Consider the following 4,526-nt stretch of genomic DNA (forward strand, 5'->3'; position numbering starts at 1 on the left):
TCCTGCTCAGAAACTGCTCACTTCCTTAAATTGTCCTCTCTCCCCAGCGTGAAATGTATCCATTTATAACTGCCTATTGCCTGTTCTATTAGCATCCAAAAATGTGGAAGGCCTCCCAACCACCATTTCTGCTGTGTCCTTAGGATGTGCAGTAAAAAATATAGACCTAACAGTTTATGTTATAGAATGGCTTTATTTACTTTGGTGACTGTTTATAGTTTTTAAATAAAAGACTGAACATTTTCTTGAGTCCTTCATTTCTGAGTATGCTTAAGACATTCTTAAATATATATATACTGAATCCTAAATTCAGCTGAAGGCAAGGTCCAACGGTCACCTATCTAATTGATTGTACGTTGATTGATAATATATTAGAGAATAGCTAAGAGAGGTCCTTTATGTGACAAATCAAGCAAACCCAGATAACAGCATATGATTGGTGCAGTTAATGTTAAATACATCTTTTTAAAAATTGGATACTATATATCTGACTAGTAGTTCTTATTTTTTGATACTATGTTTCTTTGTTCATTTAGAACCACAATGTATACAAATCTCCAACCTGAATTTGGGGCCAGATTCTTAGAGTGAAAGAACTTTGATTTGGATATAATTTTTTTTTAATATTTTGATTGAATTAGTATCAGAGGAAAATGGAATTTCTCACTGAAGGAAGATCCCTGGTCACCGACTCTGCCATGTCTCAAATGAATACTTGAGAAACTTCATCCAGCATTAGTCGTGATTATTTCTTACCAGGATTGTGTGATTTTTACCCAGCCTGTCTGCCAAGACTGGGGCTGCCCCGCAGACAATTTGTGTGTTTTTACCCCAGCCTGTCTGCCAAGACTGGGGCTGCCCCGCAGACACACTTGAGATCATGTGGAAAACACTAGAATGGCCTTCAAAACTCCCAGTCCTATAAGACTCCTGATGGCTGACATTGAGGAATTTTCTATTCACTGTACTTATCTAAAGATCTCTTGAATTTTTCTAAGGTGATTTTGTGTAACACCAGTATTTGTTTTAAAGGTATCTCTTTATTTTTAAAATAAGATACTGCAATGGTGATTATTATAGAAAAGTACTCCAGGTTTAGAAAAATGGTTTTCATGTTCACCGTTCTTCCACCTCATTGACTTGCATGCTATAGTTATAGCTTTTGTGCTTTAATATGTAAATATGTTTGTAGTCCCTTTAAGCATTGGTCTCAGCAGAGAATTTTCTAAAATGTATTTGACCTAATGAAACCGATTTATGGCTTCCCACTTGGGTTTCTCGTCTTATAGCTTTATGGAACTATATAATGAGATAACATGGACTCGCTGGGTGATGGAATTAAAGTGCTCTTGCACAATAAGTTCTGCATAACCCTCTCACTCATGAAAAGGTGCTCCTTCCTTGCTAGACAGAAACTTGCTGATTTCCAGTATTGTTATTTTTGTCTAAAGTTCTGTAAATACATGCTTTAATGTTATCTTTGAGAAATCTATGTAAATAATATAGTCTACAACATAGAGACTGTACAATTCTGTGTTATATATGTGCCTAGTGCTCTGTTGGCACTCAATAAATTTTAAGTAACAAAGTTGATAATCATATAGCGAAGGCATATTTTTCTTCCAAGCTCAAGACAGGATGTGACTATATACTAATGAGACAGTAATCCAAGCTACACATGAAAATTTGTCTCATTACTTTATAGTCATGCCATGTATTTTTTTTTACCACAAAATGACAATAAAAAATGATTTTTAAAATGAGAATGTTTTGGATAAGTGACTTCTGTCCTGATCTTAATCACCGTGATTAAAGCATTGAATACCAAAGACAGAAAACATGATGTTCTTTATCACCAAAACAGAGTTGTTAAGGAGCAGGAGTGACGGTCATGGGGCACATGGCACTTCCCTTGGCTACTTCTGTCAAATAGTAAGTCCAGAGAAAATACACAGTGTCCATGCAAGGGGAATTTTAACTTAGCACCATCATACTGCTTCACTCTTATCAAGATGTCTGAAACAGTTACTGAGGTACTCAGAATTCAGCAACTATACTGCTAGCCTTCCCCTAAGGCAACAAATTAAGACTGTACCACTAGTTTTTTATTTAATTTTATTTTTGCCATGGGGCAGATACAGACACCACAGAGACAGAGAACGTGAGAAAGGAAGAAAATGAGAAGTCACCCCCCACGACAGGTGGCCATACTGCAATCCCTTCTCAGTTCTTGGGATGTTGAGCTCACACTTGGATGCACATGGTGTGATTTTCAGGCCCCCAGGTACAAGACCCAGCCATATGAGATCCAGTGCCTTAACCACCATGCCACTTAAAGAGGTTTTTGTCTTTGGGCATGTGCACTCCATAGAGGGAAAGCGAGAAATCACCCAGGGATGGCCATGCACTCACACTTGCCTGGTGAGTTTCAAGCCATCAGGTCCAGGACATGAACTGCGGTTAACCATGTGGGGAGTCCAGCAATGTTACCGCTATGCTGTCTTCCAACTCCACTACTTTTAATTATATTGCAGCCAGTCTTAACTTTCTCTACTAATTTGTAACTCTTTCATTGTGTTTGTATAACCTCATTGCCTACTGGTAAAAATTTAAGTCCAGGATTGTACTGTGTAAGAAACACTAAGGCACACTGTCATATACTTAGGTAAACTGATCCATTTCCTTTGATATTAAGACTATGTATAATTATTATGGGGAAAGTTACTAAAATCCTGGTTCCTGTGAATTTCAGTCCAAAATAGAATCTACATTGAATACATATATTCAAAAGATAAGCTGTCTTTAAAAAGATTAATTTGTGGGGGGAACAGCAGGTGGCATGGTGGTTAAGGGTGCTGGATTCCCACATGGCCAACTGCAGTTTGAGTCCTGGACTTGGCGGTTTGCTTTCTCTCTCCCTCTCTCTGGTCAAATTTAAATAAATAAATATAAATAAAATGATTCTTTCATTAAAAAAAAAAAGATTAACTTATGGGCCAGCAAGTGGAATAGTGGTTAAGGTGTTGGACTCTACATACACAACTGCAGTTCGAGTCCTGGACCTAGGGGGTGGGGTTTCTCACCCTCCCTCAGCCTCTGGTCTGGAGAGTATGTGTACACTGTAGCAAATTTTAAAATAATAATGATACATAAAACTATTATTTTAAAAAGTAACTTGTAAATAGGTAATATAGTCAAGCAATTCAGGAGTCAAACTTTTTAAGATTTTTTGCTATAGGGCACATGCACTCACTGTGGAGAGACACAGAAAGCAAGAAATCAGTCCTCAGAGTGGATGGCACTTGCCCGGTGCAAGTTTCAAATTGGCGGGTCTGGGACCTGAACTGCGTTCAGCCATGTGGGAGTCCAGTGATGTAACCATTATGCCATCCATCTACTGGTCCCTGATACTCAAAACTTGATAAAGATACTCAATGAAAAGCCTTACCCTCATCTTTTGGACCCACTCCCACTGCTAGATAACCTCTGTTGAAGTTTCTATTGTAGACCTCTGGTGCTAATGACATATAAGCAACTTTGAATATTTTCCTTTTCACAAAAATAGTCATACAATAAACACTGTCCTGTACTCCTTAAAAAACTTAGTGTGGGGCCAGCAGGTGACATGGTGGTTAAGGGCACTGGACTCCCACATAGCTAACCATGGTTCAAGTCCCAGTCCTGGCAGCTTGCTCTCTTATTTTCTCTCTCTCACTCTGTCCCTCTCTGGTCAAATTATAATAAATAAAACCTTTTTAAAAAATCAGTATCATTATCTTTTCATATATTGATAGGTAAAGAGTTTCCTCATCTTTTTATATAGCCATATAGAGTAGTCTTCCACTGTATGGAGCACCATGCTTTATTTAAGCAGATTCCCTTATTGATGGACAAATTGTCAAACCTTTTTTAAAGAATTGTTTATTTAATTTTATTATTACTATTATTATTATTTAACTTGACCAGAAAGAGAAAGGGAAAATGAGAAAGCAAGCCACCAGGTCCAAGACTCAAACTGTCTTCAACATCATCTTAAAAACCAGGCCACCTACTGGCCCTAAATTGTCAAACTTTAAGATGCTATTTTAAACTGGCCACTAACATTTGCTAAATACTAATCTGTCAGGCATTGTGCTACTTTACAGGTATTGTCTCAGTATTCACAATCCATGTAGTAACTGTTTTTTAAGTTTCAGATTTGCTATAGGGTACGTGCATTTGCCAGAAAGAAAGCAAGAAATTACCCCCCAGGGGGATGGCCACACCAGAATCCCTCCTCCTCCATTCTCCTGGCATGATTTTTTTGTTTTGTTTTTAGAGATTTTTGCTATAGGGTGTGTGCGCTCACCAGAGAAACAAGAGACAGCGAGAAATCACTTCCTATGGGGAGATGGCCACACCACAATCCCTTCTCCATTCTCCTCAGGATTTGGGGCACACACACACATGCACCCGGCATGAGTTTCAAGACACAGGCTCCTGGATTTGAACCACAGTCGAGTACATGGGAATCCAGGGACATAACA

The 4,526-nt window shown here is 38.3% G+C and overlaps 1 protein-coding gene across 1 annotated transcript in view; it reads left to right on the forward strand.

Annotated features, from left to right (window-relative positions):
* Positions 1-807, forward strand: part of ARID2 (AT-rich interaction domain 2) — a gene marked incomplete at its 5' end in the record, with an annotated part of 177,453 nt that extends 176,646 nt beyond the window's left edge. The window contains 1 exon segment of the transcript XR_003547919.1: positions 537-807.
* Between the last annotated feature and the right edge of the window lie 3,719 nt (positions 808-4,526).

Source organism: Tupaia chinensis, unplaced genomic scaffold, assembly GCF_000334495.1.
Source record: "Tupaia chinensis unplaced genomic scaffold, TupChi_1.0 Scaffold145870_1, whole genome shotgun sequence".
Classification (NCBI taxonomy): Eukaryota; Metazoa; Chordata; class Mammalia; order Scandentia; family Tupaiidae; genus Tupaia; species Tupaia belangeri.